The sequence below is a fragment of the Opisthocomus hoazin genome, chromosome 19, assembly GCF_030867145.1.
Source record: "Opisthocomus hoazin isolate bOpiHoa1 chromosome 19, bOpiHoa1.hap1, whole genome shotgun sequence".
Classification (NCBI taxonomy): domain Eukaryota; kingdom Metazoa; phylum Chordata; class Aves; order Opisthocomiformes; family Opisthocomidae; genus Opisthocomus; species Opisthocomus hoazin.
The window spans coordinates 1779142-1797589 of record NC_134432.1 but is presented as its reverse complement, the minus strand read 5'-3'; the positions used below and the strand labels follow the sequence as shown (position 1 = coordinate 1797589).

General features: G+C 57.1%; 1 long non-coding RNA gene across 1 annotated transcript; it reads left to right on the top strand.

The window, feature by feature from the left end:
* Window positions 1-4936: 4936 nt before the first annotated feature.
* On the top strand, window positions 4937-6822 carry LOC142363593 (uncharacterized). The gene is made up of 2 exons (XR_012765840.1): window positions 4937-5176; window positions 6234-6822. It is a non-coding gene; the product is annotated as an uncharacterized LOC142363593 (long non-coding RNA).
* Window positions 6823-18448: the final 11626 nt, after the last annotated feature.

Genomic DNA, 18448 nt, shown 5'->3' with positions numbered 1-18448 from the left:
AAACCCGACCTAAGGATCAGGTTTTCTTGTGCTTATGAGCAGGCTGGAACTCACACTGCCTTCTCCTCAAGCCTGCAAGGAATTCATAGCCTAGCCTGCTATTCGCACCGACCTCTTTTCATAAAACTCGCGGGAAATTCACTACCTTGGTGAAGATTCTCTCTTCTCACCACTTCAGCTGATTTTGGCTGATGAGTTCAGCAGTTTTTGGGGGCCCAGTTAAACACACAGTGACCAAACGCAGCCCTTCTCAGAAACCAGGTTAAAAAGGCAATCCCTAAGGAATTACCACTACTTACCTTCTCGATAGTCTTCTTTTTCTTGGCCTGATTTCAGCTTTGTCAACTGCCTACATGAAGAAAGAGGACAGAGGAAAGGAGAAAAGAGTTCTTGTGCAGAAGTATTCTATCGCATCATGCTGTATTGCATTGCATAGTTCCCCCTTAAGGCTGGGAACTTCACCAAGTTTACAACCCGGTGCTCCAGGTCATCCCAAGAAAAGCCTGGAGACAACAAAGAGGGTTCAGATCCCAAGTCTGCTGCGTACCACACACACAAAGTTTTCTCAGGACAGACATTCCCCAACCTGCGTGTCTTCCAGTCTCAACAGGGCAAGTAATATTTCGGTACCCAAAGTGGTGGAGAGATCTCCAAGCAGCTGGGAGAAGATGCATGTTTTTTATACAAGCACAAGATTTTGATGAAGAACAGTGATTCTCGTTCCGAGACACTGGCACTGATATTAACATAATCGTACTCCCCTGCAGAGTTTTGGCTGTAGATTTATCACCATGTGACTCCTTGGGCACGCTTTCGCTTTTCCTTTTCATTCTATAAATCCAACAGAGATTAAACACTTAGAAATACCTTGTAAAGTGTCTTTGCTGGACATTTTCACTTAATATTTCCATGCTTTTGTCAAAGCTAGAGTCTGTACAGGGTGGCATGCTTTTTCTCATTGATCTTAAACAGTGTCCATTGAAACACTCAGTTTTGACAACGAATGTTTGGACAAACACATGAGGCAGAAGCAAAGAAAACGGAAACACACCTCCAAAACCAAGCCCACACGGAGGGATTGCACAGTTTGGCATTCAGCATCACCGCACCTTGCGTATGGGTGTGGATAGTTAGGGCCTGGCGGTCGGAAGATGTCGCGCTGTACGGAAAGGTAGGACCCCCCCTCCTCTCCTGATAGCCAGTAGCGTTTAGCCAATGAAGTAAGCAGACGGAAGTGACGCTGTAAACCTAAGCTATATAATGCTGTGCTACTTATCAATAAACACCATTTGCTGTCCACCACATTGGTGTCTGCGAGCTGATGGCCCAAGCGGCTGGGGGATAGGTTGCCATGCCGTTCCTGAACCAGGTCGCCACGCATATGAAGGCAACATATGGGAGGTGGCCCAACGGAACAGCCATGGATCCTGCCACACAGTTTATGGCAACTGAAAGAAAATTTGATTCTCATAAAATTCAACTTTTCTTATGCTGTTATCAATTTAAAAAAAAAATAACTGTCAAATGAACTGAGAGACATTTTCTCTGCTCAAGAGGCATGCAGACATCTTCAAAACAGCGTACTGCTTTGCTTTGACTTAAATATAGTTATCACGATCCTCCAGCATCAAGAAGATTGTCACCGTTACAAGCAAGACTCAACTTTACCTCAGAAAGTTACAGCAGTCAGTCTCGCTTTGTTTCAAGTCCGGTTGTTCTGACAGGCAAAAATATGCCATCGCAAAAGCTCTTCTGTTTGTGGAAAAAGGGTTTCTCCGAGATCCCGTCTTGAGATGGTGGATTCTGTGAAAGCCACCTGAGGTGCTACCAGGTCATTAAAAGAAATCACCTCTGAACTGCATGAAGAGGTTTCTAAAGCATTGACTTTTCACACGCCTAAACGAGATGGCTTGAAAACTTTGATTTAATATGCAGTGGACTGTCCAGCACCACAGACCACTTCAGAAAACTCTGTCGCCACAAGCTGGAAACAATGATAAAAGTTCATCAAGTTTTCCATCGTCTTCTTCTAAAGAGAGGCACTGAAACCTCTGGGAGATGTTCAGGTCTGCAGCATTCCAAAGGCAATCACAGCGAGATGTCTCATAAAAATATGTACCTAGCTGTCGGACGAAAATATCAAATAAATGCAGCCAAACGTCTTCAGCTTTCTTAATAAATTTTAATATATATTTGGTATCTGTATAAATAAATATGTACAAGTAATCTATTGAATTCTGCAGATAACAAACAGTGCGTCACGAAAAGAACACCTTCCAGAGCTGAAGTCAAGTCTGCTGAAATCCAGTGTCACTGTGTGCGCGAGAAGGCTGCAAATTCTTTCTTCATATCCTAGTAAAAAAAACAGACAAGCCAGCAGTCAGCGTGAAGAAAAACTCATGCAGGCGTTCGCATTTTCAGACCAGCACTGCCAGAGGCCCCCTGCACAGACTCACAAAGCTATGTTTGAAGTTTGATGGGGCAAGACAAGCAAGCAGCCCCAGTCGCTGTGCCTCTGTGTGAGCAGTGCCATGGGCAGATGAGGCTGAGCAACAGCTTTCCAGGCTAGCTCTTTCTGGCTGCGAGCTATCTGTAGACGTTCGCATTTTCGGAGCAGGGCTGCTGGAGGCGCCCGGCACGGACCACCTAAGCTACGTTTGAAGTTTGAGGTGGCAAGACAAGTAAGCAGCCCCAGTCTCTGTGCCTCTGTGCGAGCAGTGCCATGGGCAGATGAGGCTGAGCAACAGCTTTCCAGGCTAGCTCTTTCTGCCTGCGAGCTATCTGCAGACGTTCGCATTTTCGGAGCCGGGCTGCCGGAGGCGCCATGCACAGACCCACTAAGCTACGTGTGACATATGAAGTGGCAAGACAAGCAAGCAGCCCCAGTCTCTGTACCTCAGTTCCGAGTACTGCCATGGGCAGATGAGGCTGAGCAACAGCTTTCCAGGCTAGCCCTTTCTGCCTGCGAGCTATCTGCAGACGTTTGCATTTTAGGAGCAGGGCTGCCAGCGGCACCCTGCACGGAGCCTGAAAGCTACGTTTGAAGTTTGAGGTGGCAAGACAAGCAAGCAGCCCCAGTCTCTGTGCCTCTGTGCGAGCAGTGCCATGGGCAGATGAGGCTGAGCAACAGCTTTCCAGGCTAGCCCCTTCTGCCTGCCAGCTATCTGCAGACGTTCGCATTTTCGGAGCAGGGCTGCTGGAGGCGCCCGGCACGGACCACCTAAGCTACGTTTGAAGTTTGAGGTGGCAAGACAAACAAGCAGCCCCAGTCTCTGTGCCTCTGTGCGAGCAGTGCCATGGGCAGATGAGGCTGAGCTTTCCAGGCAATCTCTTTCTGGCTGCGAGCTATCTGCAGACGTTCGCATTTTCGGAGCCGGGCTGCCGGAGGCGCCATGCACGGACCCACTAAGCTACGTGTGACATATGAAGTGGCAAGACAAGCAAGCAGCCCCAGTCTCTGTGCCTCTGTGCCTCTGTGCGAGCAGTGCCATGGGCAGATGAGGCTGAGCAGCAGCTTTCCAGGCTAGCTCTTTCTGCCTGAGAGCTATCTGCAGACGTTCGCATTTTGGAAGCAGGGCTGCCGGTGGAACCCGACACGGGGACCCAAAATTACGTTTGAAGTTTGAGGTGGGAAGACAAGCAAGCAGCCCCAGTCTCTGTAACTCAGTTCCGAGCACTGCCATGGGCAGATGAGGCTGAGCAACAGCTTTCTAGGCTAGCTCTTTCTGGCTGTAAGCTATCTGCAGACGTTCGCATTTTGGGAGCAGTCCTGCGTGAAGGCCTCCTGCACAGATCGCCAAAGTTACGTTTGAAGTTTGCGGTGGCAAAACAAGTAAGCAGCCCCAGTCTCTGTGCCTCTGTGCGAGCAGTGCCATGGGCAGATGAGGCTGAGCAACAGTTTTCCAGGCTAGCCCTATCTGCCTGCCAGCTATCTGCACACGTTTGCATTTTCGAAGCACGGCTGCGAAGGAGCCTGACAGGGACCCTCCCCGTTCCCAGGCTACGTGTGAAGTTTGAGGTGGTAAGACAAGCAAGCAGCCCCAGTCTTTGTGCTTCTGTGTGAGCAGTGCCATGAGCACAGGAGGCTGAGCAACAGCTTTCCAGGCTAGCCCTTTCTGCCTGCCAGCTATCTGCAGACATTCGCATTTTCGGAGCAAGGCTGCCAGACGGAGCCTGGCAGGGACCCCTGCAATTCGCAGTCCATGTTTAACGTTTGAGGTGGCAAGACAAGCAAGCAGCCCCAGTCTCTGTGCCTCTGTGTGAGCAGTGCCATGGGTAGATGAGGCATGTGTCTTTGCCTTTCCATGTGCCCTAAGGACTGGCGTGGGCCTTTCGGGACAAACGAGCAGCTGCAAAAGGGTATTTTGGTCCCTCCCAAGGACCTCCATTTCTCCTTTTGTGCTTTCCAAGCCGCTCTGTTTGCCCTCTGGTGTGGCTTGCAGCTCTACGGGTGCCGTTTGGTGCAGCCCACAGCTCTCCGTCTGCCCTCGGTGACACCCAGAGCCCTCCCTCTGTCTTTCTCTGTGCCCCACAAATGCCTTTAGCCTCTTCTCCCCTCAGGATTGGCTCCAGTGGCCTCCCACCCTGTCCTCAACAAGAAGAAGCTGGGGGACGCACAGTGCACACACGGCGCTTTGGGTCTGGGGCGGCCCCCGGCGGGCGATTCCCAGCGCTGCCGGCTCCACCCCGCGCCCGTCCGCCGGCGAGCGAGGGCCCTGCTCCCGCCGCGCAGCCCCGGGCCCGGCTCCCCTCACGGGCGCTGCCCCCGCTCGCGGGGTCCTTCCGTGCCGCGGGGTGCACTTCCACCGCCTGCGTGCCGCGGGGTGCCCTTCCCATCGCCTGCGTGCGGCGCCGCCTCGGAGCGCCGGCGCGGGTCAGGCGAGCGGCGTGGGCAGCTCCGGCGGGGTCCTGGCGGGAGGGGTCCTGGCTGGCACGGCGAGGCGGGAGGCGGCGGGGCGGGAGGGCTCTCAGCGCGGAATGGCGTTGGGCCCGGGCTGCGGTACCGGTGGGGTAGGGTTTGTGCCGGCAGCAGCCGCGCCTCCCGCCCTGGGGGGGGGTGGTGATGCGATGAACCGCGCAGTCCCTGGACGTGTCGGACTCGAACCCTCCCTTCTGCCCCGACCGCCGCGGTGCCTGGCGCTGGTTACCGACAGCCACAAATTAGCTCGTCAACGCGGTAAGAACATCACGTCACAAAACGGGTTTCATTCCTTAAAGTCAGCAACGCTAACCTGGGCTGAAGTGTGGTTTTTTTTAGTAGCAGCTATAAATGTTCTGCTATTTATTCTTTTTTTTAATATTACAAACTGTGTTCCAGCGTTTGCTGCTGAGCCGCAGAATCACAGAATGGTTGGGGTTGGAAGGGCCCTCTGTGGGTCACCCAGCCCAACCCCCTGCCCAAGCAGGGTCACCTGCAGTAGGTTGTAGAGGACCTTGTCCAGACGGGTTTGGAAGGAGACTCCACAACCTCCCTGGGCAGCCTGGGCCAGGGCTCCGTCACCCTCAGAGGGAAGAAGTTCTTCCTCGGGTTCAGCTGGAGCTTCCTTTGCTTCAGTTTGTGCCCGTTGCCCCTTGTCCTGTTGCTGGGCACCACTGGAAAGAGTCTGGCCCCGTCCTCCTGACCCCCACCCTGCAGATATTTAGAGGCATTTCTAAGGTCCCCTCGCAGCCTTCTCTTCTTCAGGCTGAACAAGCCCAGCTCCCTCAGCCTCTCCTCGCAGGAGAGATGCTCCAGTCCCCTCCTCATCCTCGTAGCCCTGCGCTGGACTCTCTCCAGTAGCTCCTCATCTTTCTTGACCTGGGGAGCCCAGCACTGGACACAGCACTGCAGATGGGACCTCACAAGGGCAGAGCAGAGGGAGAGGAGAACCTCCCTGGACCTGCTGCCCACACTCCTCCTGATGCACCCCAGGATCCCATTGGCCTTCTTGGCAGCCAGGGCACGCTGCTGGCTCATGGTCACCCTGTCGTCCCCCAGCACTCCCAGTCCCTCTCCACAGAGCTGCTCCGAGCAGGTCCGCCCCAAGCCTGTACTGGTGCCTGGGGTTGTTCCTCCCCAGGGGCTGGACCCTGCCCTTGCCCTTGTTGAACCTCATCAGGTTCCTCTCTGCCCAGCTTTCCAGCCTATCCAGGTCACGCTGAATGGCAGCACAGCCTGCTGGTGTATCTACCACACCTCCCAGTTTGGTGTCATCAGCAAACTTGCTGAGGGTACATTCTAACTCTTCATCCAGGTCGTTGATGAAGAAGTTAAGCAAGACTGGGCCCAGTACTGACCCCTGGGGCACACCACTGGTTACCGGCCTCCAACCAGACTCCGCGCCGCTGATGCCGACCCTCTGAGTTCTGCCACTCAGCCGGTTCTCAACCCACCCCACCGACCACTTGAGAGATGTTCTGCTGTGATAGCAGTAAGCCTTGAAATGCACGTTGACAAATCACCAAACCAAACCTCAGAGTATCGACATCCTGCTGAGCAAACGAGCACGAATCCTTCCTGCTTCGTGCTGGACCAGCATGACCAAATGAGAAAAGAAACTGATCCACAACGCGGAGGAAAACTACGACCTTCATTCTCACGACCCCCAGAGGGACCAGGATGACCCCCTCGCAACAGTACGTGCAGCCGCAAAAAAAATATACCAGGATGTGCCACATAGAGCCCGGAACTACTAAACTATAAAAAGAGACTCTGCTGGGGGGTGGGGTGTGGACCGTTGGCGGAGCAGGAGGCTCCCCGGCCGCCCAGCGCTGTTTTGCCTGCTTCATCGCTTGCTTAAATAAATTCTATTGCTAATAAGTTCACAACTGATTAATTAACAATTGGCTGCTCAATTTGAATTCGTCACGGGAGGCGAGCTTCTATAACAGGTATAAATGTTTTGCAATTTATTTTTTTGAATATTACAAACTGTGTTCTAGCATTTGCTGCTGAGCCGGTGTTTCAGCGAGGGCAAGGGCTGGAACGTCACGCAGGGGCTGATGCAGCGCAGGTCACTGAAGCTGCTGCCGCGAAAGAACATCGCAAAATTCCATAAAAATATTGCCAGGTATGTTTTCAGCTTGTTTCATTCCTGACTATCGCAATCGTTACTTCATTTCAAATTTTCAATCTGTTATTCTTTTAATTCTAAAGCCGTATCTGCTCAAAGGCTCAGGGCTTTTAATTTGGCTGCTGTATGTAAACACATCAAATACTTTTTTTTGTGCAACTGGGTTACATCTCTACAGCTGCCGAACGGGAGCTGTGAAGAAACAGGCGGGGCAGACGCTGCACACGCTGTATCGTCTCATCGCATCTTTTTTAACCTGTCTCTTAAAACCTCGTCTGAGCTCTGCGTAACCTCCCGCTCGGGGCCATGCGTGTGCCGCAGGGACGAGTGCCAGCTCTGGCGACACCTCCCTGCCCCTCGCTGGAATCCGGTGCCAGCAACGGGAGCCAGACCCAGGGCGTGGGTGCCCCAGGCTGGGGGGGGGAGTGGGAGTGGGGTCCCAGTGCTGCTGCTGGGGCCGGTGGGCTGCCCGTGCAGCTGTGGGAGCAACTGGGGGTCTTTAGCTTCCAGCCACTGCAGCAGGGACAGTCTGGGTCCCCAAAACCAGCTGCTGGGGGGGACTGGCGTGAGTGAGGGGCTCTGTGCCTGGGGCCGGGGGGCGAGGGTCCGCGTCCCCCCGAGGCAGCGGGGCGGGGGGGTGCGGGGGTACTCACCGGGGAATCGGTACCCGGGCTGGGGTACCGGTCGGGCAGGGTCTGTGCCGGCAGCAGCCGCGTCCCCCGCCCTGGGCAGAGATCGCGGCTCCTGGGGGTCCCGGGCCGGCTCTGCTGGAGGCGGTAGCAGCTCCCGACAGCCCACGGCGTCCCGCTCTGCAGAGCTATAAATTATCTGTCTGCATTGCTGTCATGGCTGCCACAAAGACACGATTTCGTTGCCTGTGGCAGGATACAGGGCAGCAGCACCTTCTGTTCGCTGCCCTGCTGTGCGCTGAGCGGGCGTAACGGGGCAGCACACAGCTGAAATCAGGCCGTGCCAACATCTGCCTTTCTTTGCAGAGCATTCGGAAACCTCGAGGTACCCTAAAAGTTCGTATAAATAACAAAACAACTCTAAATATCCTATTATTTATGGAAAGTTTTTGATTTTTGCCTGACAGCTCCTTCCAACACTGACATGTCAACAAGAATCTGTATGGCTTTGTTGCCCCCCACCCTCTGTTCCCTCTCTGAGAGCAGAAACGGGTGCAGGGACGGAGTGTTCGCACAACCCCCCAGCTCTGCCCGGGTGCCCGGGCCCCAGCGCAGCTGCCGCCGGGCAGGGCCGTCTCCTCCGCAGCACCGGCCCCGCTCCCTCCCCGGCCGCCCTGCTGGATGAGACCCCTACGGGATCGTCCCTGGGCATCAGCGGGGAGCAGGATGGCGCGGGTAGAGCCACAGCACACAGCCCTCGGCACCAGCTCCGTCCCGCTGGCAGAGCCAGGTGCCATCGAGGTGGTGGGGACGGCTGCGGGCCGTGACACCGGGGCTGAGAGCAGCCCCGGCTCGGGGATGGCCGCCATTCCTGCTCTCCAGACGCCTCGCGCCCTCACCTGACGTTCCAGGGCTGGGGCTGGAGCTGGACGTGAGCGTCAGTCTGGGCACAGCGGCGCGGCAGAGCCCCCAGGCAGCTCTCGGACCCCTCGGGAGCCCGCCCGGAATCACGGAGGGTGAAGCAGAGCTGTGCTGCCGGCATTGCCACCCCGTGAATGCTCCCCGACCTCTGCAAATGGAGGCATTTCCCAGTTGTCACAGCCTGCCAGTGTTTCTGCCCAGAAACCTCTGTTACACGCTGCCTTTCCTGGGGGTCTCGGCGGAGATCTGCGCTCCCAAGTTCCCCCGTTCCGTGAGCAAGCAGCCGCTCACTGGCGGCTTTCCGCACGGGGCCGTTCAGCAGGGATTTGCAACAGCTGCCGGGTGCTGCTTGCAGACACGAGTGGGAAAAGACAGGGAAAACCTTGGGTTAAAATTCTTCCCATTCTGCTCTTCAAGTGCCTCTACCCTGTCTTGGGCTGCCTTTAAGCCTGAGCCCTTCATTCCCCGTCGCAAGTCGCTCGCTGAAGGGAAGGAGAGCAAATTGTGACGTGCCTAAGAAGAACCCGTGCCTCAGTACGAGGGACACTGGCGATACTGGAGAGAGGGAGACCTTGTTGCGGCCGCCAGTACTTAAAGGGGGGCTGTAGAAAAGCTGGGGACAGGCTTTTCAGCAGGACCTGTTGTGACAGGACAAGGGATAGCAGTTTTAAACTGAAAGAGGGTAGATGTAGATCAGATCTAAGGAAGGCATTTTTTTCGGAGGAGGGTGGTGGGACAGTGGAACAGGTTGCCCAGAGAAGCCGTGCGGGTCCCATCCCTGGCAACATTCCAGGTCAGGTTGGACAGGGGCTTTGGGTAGCCTCGTCTCGTGGAAGATGTCTCTGCCCGTCTCAGCAGGATGTTCTGACTGGGTGATCCCCGAAGGTCCCTCCCAACCCAACCCATGATTCTGTGGCTCTCAGCCCGTGGATGGTGGTAAGTGCTTCTGAGGTCACTCGTGCCCCGGTACGTGGTGGGCCGGCAGCAGGCGCAGGGGGTGGGCAGGTCTTGTCTCCTTGTAGGAAAACCCTGAAGCAGCTCCAGACTGGAGCGTGAGGCCGTACGTCGTAGTCTCGGCCCCGCTCTGTACCTGGCGCGGGGCAGCCCGCAGCCACCTCCAAAGTGTCATCCCTGCAGGTCCCCGCTACCAAAACCCTGCTGATTGCGCCCAATACAGGCACTTTTATGTTCATCCTTGGAGTGCGGGGTCGAACTGGGGCAGGTGGTCCGTGAGTCGGTGGCCGCGATCTCCCCGTGCCGCAGTTGGCTTTCCCCGAGGTCCCTGTTCCTTTTGGCATTCCCCGCAGCTTTTCACAGCTCGTTAGCTACGCTTACGATTCGTCGCGCTGGGGTTCTGCTTTGGACAGCTTCATCCTTCCATGAAACAGTAACACGTTCTTCACAGTCCTGTTTCTTAGTTTCTGTGGTGAATTTTGAACTTACAAGATTACGAAACTGTAGCTATGCTAAGGGTAGGGCTTTACAAAACTACCTACAGCAGCAATAGCCCAGCTGTTTCGATGATCATGTCACATTTTGATTCCCCTTTTTATTCCTCAGTACAACGCCGGGGCTGGAGCTCAGGGTGGTGCTGGCTGAGCCCTGGGGCGAGGGGACAGGGCTGAGCTCTGCCCAGCTGGGTCCCTGCTGTGCTTGACCCGTCCGCCCCACGGCTGCGGCAGCGGCTCCGGGCAGCGCTGCGGTCTCAGGCCGGCGTTGCGGCGTGAATCCCGACCCCTTTTCCCAGGGCGTTTGCAGCATCGCCCCGTGGCGCGGGAGGCGAAGCCCCGGGATTCCTCGTGGAGGTGCTGAGGGATCTCGCTGTGGGTGAGAAGTTCAGGCGTCGAGGGTGGCGCGTGGACTTTGAAGGCGCGCAGCGTCTGCCCCGGGGCTTGGCTTGAGGAACCTGGTGCCGCAGTCCGCTTGCTGGGCGCGTGGGCTAGCGCCGAGGTGCGGACGTTGCTGTGGGTGGGGGAGGCCTCTAAATATCTGCAGGGTGGGGGTCAGGAGGACGGGGCCAGACTCTTTGCAGTGGTGCCCAGCGACAGGACAAGGGGCAACGGGCACAAACTGGAGCAGAGGAAGCTCCAGCTGAACCCGAGGAAGAACTTCTTCCCTCTGGGGGTGACGGAGCCCTGGCCCAGGCTGCCCAGGGAGGCTGTGGAGTCTCCTTCTCTGGAGATATTCCAGCCCTGCCTGGCCGCGGTGCTGTGCAGCCTGCTCTGGGTGACCCTGCTTGGGCAGGGGGTTGGGTTGGGGGACCCACAGAGGGCCCTGCCAACCCTGAACATTCTGTGATTCTGTGGTACATGGGTACCCCCAAACACCATGGCCACCCCAGTTCTGGTTCAGCCATGGCTCTGAGCGTTCTCAGACCCGTCCAGATGCAGCCCCTCGAGGGCTGTATCCCGTAGGCAACCTCCCTGGGGCAGCTCCTTGCCCTCCTACCAGGGCGCTGGGCGCCTGCTCATGGCACCAGCCATCTTCACGTGGCTGGGCTTGGTCCCTGGGGCTTTTCCCCGTGGGAGCTGTGTGCTCAGTGGGGAGCGCAGTCGCCCTTTTCCCAGCAGCAGTGGTTAATGCTCGGAAAGGGTCTGCAGCTGATGAAGGAAAGGGTTGGCAGTGCAAATGAGGGCTGCAGATGTGCTCCTGTTCCCGTCCCCTGCACAGGGACATGGGTCGTTCGCTCTTGTTGCGGGGCAGTTTCAGTTCTCGCAAGCGTCTCTGTTCCTGGAATTCCAGAGAAACCTTTGAATCTGTTTGGAGGCTGAGGTGGTCCTGGAGAGCCCCGTCCCGTGTCCAGGCAGCCCAGTGCTCCGCTCCTCGAGGGCTTGCTGGTCCGAGTGAAAGGCAGCAGCTTGCTTTCCCTGGGAACCCCTCCTCCAAAGCTGACCAAAGCAAGCACAGTCTTTGTGTGTGGATGGCAACAGTCTGTGCATGGGTAAGTGTCCCGGTTCGTGTCGATCTCTCAAATTTACAGGACAACGCACTTTGTAAATTCAGATTTATTTCGCAAGCTCCTCTGGTTAAAAAAAAAAACAATCAAGCAAAGGCTTAGTCCCCTTTGTACAGATGAGTCTGCCATGTGAATTCTCTAATTCATTAACTTGTGGATTTGCTGCACCTTCTCAAATACCTCGTGTGTGATGGAGCAGCTTATGCTGGAGGCCATCATGAAGCAAGTGGAAGAAAAGAAGGTTATCAGGAGTAGTCAGCATGGATTCACCAAGGGGAAATCATGCCTGACCAATCTGATAGCTTTCTACAATGACATGACTGGCTGGGTAGACGAAGGGAGAGCCATAGATGTTGTCTACCTCGACTTCAGCAAGGCTTTCGACACTGTCTCCCATGATATCCTCCTAGGGAAGCTGAGGAAGTGTGGGCTGGATGAGTGGTCGGTGAAGTGGATAGAGAACTGGCTGAATGGCAGAACTCAGAGGGTTGTCATCAGCGGCGCTGAGTCAAATTGGAGGCTGGTAACAAGTGGTGTGCCCCAGGGGTCAGTACTGGGCCCAGTCTTGTTTAACTTCTTCATCAACGACCTGGATGAAGAGTTAGAATGTACCCTCAGCAAGTTTGCTGATGACCCCAAACTGGGAGGTGTGGTAGATACACCAGAAGGCTGTGCTGCCATTCAGCGTGACCTGGATAGGCTGGAAAGCTGGGCAGAGAGGAACCTGATGAGGTTCAACCAGGGCAAGGGCAGGGTCCTGCACCTGGGGAGGAACAACCTCGTGCACCAGTACAGGCTTGGGGTGGACCTGCTGGAGAGCAGCTCTGTGGAGAGGCACTGGGAGTGCTGGGGGACGACAGGGTGACCATGAGCCAGCAGTGTGCCCTGGCTGCCAAGAAAGCCAATGGGATCCTGGGGTGCATCAAGAAGAGTGTGGCCAGCAGGGCGAGGGAGGTTCTCCTTCCCCTCTACACTGCCCTAGTGAGGCCTCATCTAGAGTACTGTGTCCAGTTCTGGGCTCCCCAATTCAAGAAAGATGAAGAGCTACTGGAGAGAGTCCAGCGAAGGGCTACGAGGATGATGAGGGGACTGGAACATATCCCCTACGAGGAGAGGTTGAGGGAACTGGGCTTGTTCAGCCTGAAGAAGAGAAGGCTGCGAGGGGACCTTATAAATGCTTACAAATATCTGAAGGGTGGGTGTCAGGAGGATGGGGCCAAGCTCTTTTCAGTGGTGCCCAGTGACAGGACAAGGGGCAACGGGCACAAACTGGAGCCGAGGAAGCTCCAGCTGAACCCGAGGAAGAACTTCTTCCCTCTGAGGGTGACAGAGCACTGGCCCAGGCTGCCCAGGGAGGCTGTGGAGTCTCCTTCTCTGGAGATATTCCAGCCCCGCCTGGACAAGGTCCTCTACAGCCTGCTGTAGGTGACCCTTCTTCGGCAGGAGGGTTGGACTAGATGACCCACAGAGGTCCCTTCCAACCCCTACTACTCTGTGATTCTGTGTTCTCCAGAATCTTGCAGATTCTCTGGCTGCGTGTCCGAGAGGGCAAGAGTTACCCAACCAATGGTGGGAGTGCTGCTGCACCCCAGTGCGTGCCCAGCGTGCCCTGTGAGCGTGCTGCTCGCACTTGGACCTAGCGGTGCTGCTGCCGGTGGTGTCCCAAACTCGGGGTTGGTTTGCCCGCTGTGCATGACGCCAATGTGCGCTCCGAGCAGAGGGGTTTGGCTGCGTGTCTGCGCAGATACGGGTGTCTGTCCCGAGGTAGCAGCCCTCGTTCACAAGCCGACAGCCATTGATGCTCTTCGCATTGCCATAGTCCTCTTCCTAACACACGTGCCCTGTGATCGTGTTAACCTAACTGGTTTGAGTCTCTTTGCGCAGCGTGTAAATTAGTAGGCGTGCTGAGTTTCTTCATCCTTGGAGTGCGGGGTCGAACTGGGGCAGGTGGTCCGTGAGTCGGTGGCCGCGATCTCCCCGTGCCGCAGTTGGCTTTCCCCGAGGTCCCTGTTCCTTTTGGCATTCCCCGCAGCTTTTCACAGCTCGTTAGCTATGCTTACGATTCGTCGCGCTGGGGTTCTGCTTTGGACAGCTTCATCCTTCCATGAAACAGTAACACGTTCTTTAAAATCCTGTTTCTTAGTTTCTGTGGTGAATTTTAAACTTACAAGATTATGAAACTTAACTATGCTAAGGGTAGGGCTTTACAAAACTACCTACAGCAGCAATAGCCCAGCTGTTTCGATGATCATGTCACATTTTGATTCCCCTTCTTATTCCTCAGTACAACACCAGCACGCGTCGGGCCTCGGTGAGAGCCACGTGTTGCGCCAGAAGCTGTGCAGAAGTCGGGTGAACGGTCGCTGCGCGCCGCGTTGGTGAGGACTCTCGATGCCTTGAACGTCTGAGCCAGCGCTGCAGGGCGTGAGCCACGTCTGGTTTTCAGATGACCTGCAACAAAGTGGGAGTGCACACCATCCTGGGCGGGTGATGCTCCTTGACGTGCTGTCCTGATGTCTGTCAACTAGTGACGGATCCGGCGTGCCACCTCTCATGCAGAGCATCTCCTCGGTCCCTCTTCCAGGCAGCCAGCCCAGGCAGAGCAGTCACAGTCATCACCTCTGTCCCTGCTCCGTCAAGCTGTAGGGAATCCGAGGAGCAAGTTGAAGACACTCGGGTGAGAAAACTGTTCATAGAATCACAGAATCTTTAAGGTTGGAAAAGACCTCGAAGGTCATCAAGTCCAGCCGTCAACCCAACCCCACCATGCCTGCTCAACCATGTCCTGAAGTGCCACATCCACACGGTTTTTGAACCCCTCCAGGGATGGTGACCCACCACTGCCCTGGGCAGCCGGTTCCGCTGCTCGACCACTCTTCAGTGAAGACGTTTTTCCTAATGTCCAATCTAAGCGTCCCCTGGTGCGACTTGAGGCCATTGCCTCTCCTCCTGTTGCCTGTCACTGGGGAGAAGAGAACGACCCCCAGCTCACTACAGCCTGTGTTCAGGCAGCGGTAGAGAGCGATAAATTCCCCTCAGCCTCCTTTTCTGCAGACGGAACAACCACAGCTCCCTCAGCCGCTCCTCATAAGACGTGTGTTCTAGACCCTTCTCCAGCCTCATGGCCTTGCTCTGGACACGCTCCAGCACCTCAACGTCCTTCCATTCTGCTCTGCTGAGAAGAGCCTTTTGTTGCCTTCTGGGGAGAAACGGGCCCGGAGGACGCCGAGGGATGGGCTTGGAGCAAGCTGTGGCTCCAGCACCGAGCTCGTGGCCAAGCACTGGATCCCATGAGTGTGGGCAGGGTTTCTGGCTGTGGCATGCTGGCATCGGCCCATTGAGAGCCTGCTGGGTGGTGACGTCTGTCCTGGTGACAGTGAGGGCCTTGAGTCGTGTTTTGATGGTCCCTTTGGTGTGTCTCCCCTGCAGGCTGCGATATTCCAGCTGACCAGCACTGGCTGCGGGGACCTGGCCGCTGCGCTCAGCCCCAGTCTGCAGGAGCTGGACCTGGGTGATGGTGACGTTGGAGACCCCGGACTTCAGCTGCTGTGCGAGGGGCTGAAGCAACCCACCTGCCCGCTGGAGATCATGGGGTGAGGGACCCAGGGCTCCTTGGGGCAGCCCTTGGTGAGGTCTGGGCTGGGGCTGGGCAGCTGCTGCCGGCGGGGACGGGGAGAGGCTGCCGTGGGTCCCTGCACATCCCATGCTCCCTGCCTGCCCACCCGCAGAGCAAGAGGGGAGCGTAAAAGTGTGTCCCTCCAGGCACCTTCTTCCCTTTCCCTGGGTCCTACACCCCTGGGGTGGCTTCCAGGTGAGCCTTGTGGGGCAGAGCGGGTGGATTCTCACTCAACGCCTGAAGAAGTTCGCTGGTAGCTCTAACTGTGCCATTGCTTTGGTCCAGCCACGTCCAGTCAACTCCTGGCCATGTTAGCATCTTGCCTGGAGGGTCGTATCCCGTTTCTAGAATTGCCGCTCCAAGATTTACCTCTTTCTTAAGGCTGTTGAGAGGTTGAACGACATTGCTGTTTCGTGGTGGAAGACCTGAGGTTGGACTTCAGTGGTTGTCCTGTCCCCAGCCAGAATGGAGCAGACTCCACCTCTCCGACACCGGGAGATCTTCGCGCTGCGCGCATGGGTGGGTCGTGCCTCCTCTCAGCGGAAGAAGGGTTCTGGTACCAAGGTCCTCCTTCTGAAGGAAGGGCGGGCTCTGTCAGACCAGAGTCGTATGTGGGGCTGCTGATGGACTTTTCCCAAGTCCGCGAGGTCTTGCGCTGTGCTGCTTTGGCTGAAGAATCAGCAAAGACGGGCGTCCTGCTGGTTTCCACTGCCTGAAGCCCGGCTGAGTCTCAGTGACCTGGGCGAAGGGTGAGCTGGCTGGGGCTTGCGTGCTTTGGACAGAGAGGAATGGCCTCGATGAAGGGTCCTCAGGGGAGCAGAAATCCTCAGACCAGCTCAGCCCATTAACCTCCCCGCTCCCCGCCCCGTGCCAGCTCCCGGGCAGGGAGAGCAGCAGCTGGGGAGTGGGGAGGACAGCGAGGGGGGCTCTGGCAGGCGCTCGGGAGTGGGAGGGGGTGAAGCAGAGGTGCTGCTGGTGCCCAGTCGTGCAGTGTGCTGGGGTGTCAGGCAGTGGTCAGTGCCAGGCGGATTTAAGAGTTCTTCTTCTCTGCTTCTCTCCAAAGGTTGATCAGATCTGGATTAATGAAGGGACGCAGCAGAAGCTGGCTCTCTGAAAGAGAAAAAGCCAAGGTAGAATAAATTGCACATTTCTGGAGCAGGGCGAGGTCCCTGGCCTCATGGTGCTCTCACAGAGACAGGCTGAACACTAAAAGTGAGGCAGGGCTGAGGGGATGTTTGTAGCATTTATGGATATTCCCTTTAATGCCAGAAAGGGGTTACCAGCGTCTCTGGTCGGGACGTGGCTGCAGTCTTGGCTGACTGTCGTGACGAGGGCGGGAGATGCTGCTGGGGACTGAGTTCTGCTCGGGCGCGACGGCAGCTCGAAGGGGTCCTGTCCGGATCCCCGTTAGGGCGCGAGGCAGGCAGAGGGACTTAGGGCAGGGATGTAGAAGAACGGCGCTGAGGGTGCAGACAGAGGAGTGTAGGCCCTCCTGCTTGAAGTTTCTGGGAGCTTTGTATGTCAGGGCGGGTGTTTTTCCTGTTCCCAGGGCCCATGGATGAAGATTTTGATAGTTCTGATTTGACAGCTTCAGAGGAGCTTGCTTCTGTCTCTTTTGTTTGTCTTGCTTTTATGCCGGAGAACTGCTTCTGGTTTTGCAAAGGGGGCCTGGCTCGGGGATCTCCTTAGGTTGTGAGGTTTTCCTCCCCTCCTGTAGCCGGTGCCAGCCTCTGGACTCTCCTGGTGCCAGACGATCCCTAGGGACGCCAGCCATGAAATCTTTCCGGGTCTGGTTTTCAGTCCACGAGCAACAACAACATCGCAGTGGCAAAGCAGGAGCTCCCTGAGCTGCAGAGACGCCCTCTGCTTTGAACTCCCTTGACCTCCCAGGAAATCCCTGAAAATACCCGTCCAGGTCCTTCCTCCTCCCACCTGGCTGTTCCTGTGCGTGTGTAGTGACGGGATCACGGATCGGTTCTGACGCGAGGGGCCTTCGCCGTGAATGCACAGCAGTTTGTGCCTGTAACCACGCGGACGAGGCGGGCGTCCCTGACGGCGCTGGGGCGAGGATTCGTGGAAGCAGAGAACGGCAGAATAGCTGGGCTGGGCAGGACCCAACCACCTGCTCGAGCTGGGTCGGCTGGAGCAGCTTGCCTCGGTCGTGTCCCTTCGGGTCTTGAGTACCCCCAGGGACTGAGAAGCTGCAGCCTCTCCAGGCAGCCAGGTCTGATGCTTGATCACGCGCACAGTAACAAGCTTTTTCTTACGTTTGCAGAGTCCCCAAGTGCGAGGTGCAGCAGCTGGGGGGGACAGGGGACGGGAAGGAGGGGCTCCTGGGCTCGGAGTGCCCGCCAACCCGACAGCCGAAGGCCGGGGAGCTCAGCCCCAGGCTGACTGGTTGTGCTGCTGGTGGTCTGGGTCTGTCCCAGCCCAGCCCCTGCCTGGCAGAGGGGCTGGGGAGCCGCAGCTGGGCCACGCTGAGCGGGATCTCCTGGGGTGCGACAGTGGGGGGTGCACGGGCTGCTCGTCTCTCCTGCTCTGCACGTGTGGGTGCCAGTGCCGTCCCCGCCAGCAAGTCTCCTCGTTCTGCCTCCAGAACAGCTGAGGAGGAGTCTGTCGGAGCAGCTGCTGCCCTGCGTTCGCTGTCCCTGCGGAGAAGCGACCTCGAGCCCATTCTCAGAGCCGGCGAGCCAGTGACCACGCTTGGGCGGACGTGCCCGTCCTCAGCCCCCTCCTCGCGCTTGCGCTCGGTGGCAGCAAAAGCCAAACTCCTCCAGCAGTGCCTCCCCGGGGGGTCAGCTACGGGAGAGCCGGTCTGCGCGGGGCTGGGACCAGTCTGTGCGACTCAGAGCAGTGACCTGGGTGTGATGTGCAGGCAGGTCGAAGGAAGGAGTGTGTGGAGAGCAGGAATGGCGGCCATCCCCGAGCCGGGGCTGCTCTCAGCCCCGGTGTCACGGCCCGCAGCCGTCCCCGCCACCTCGATGGCACCTGGCCCTGCCAGGGGGATGGAGCTGGTGCCGAGGGCTGTGTGCTGCGGCTCTACCCGCGCCATCCCGCTCCCCGCTGATGCCCAGGGACGATCCCGTAGGGGTCTCATCCAGCAGGGCGGCCGGGGAGGGAGCGGGGCCGGTGCTGCGGAGGAGACGGCCCTGCCCGGCGGGAGCTGCGCTGGTGCCCGAGCACCCGGGCAGAGCTGGGGGGTTGTGCGAACACTCCGTCCCTGCACCCGTTTCTGCTCTCAGAGAGGGAAGCGGGATGCAGGTGGTAAACAGGG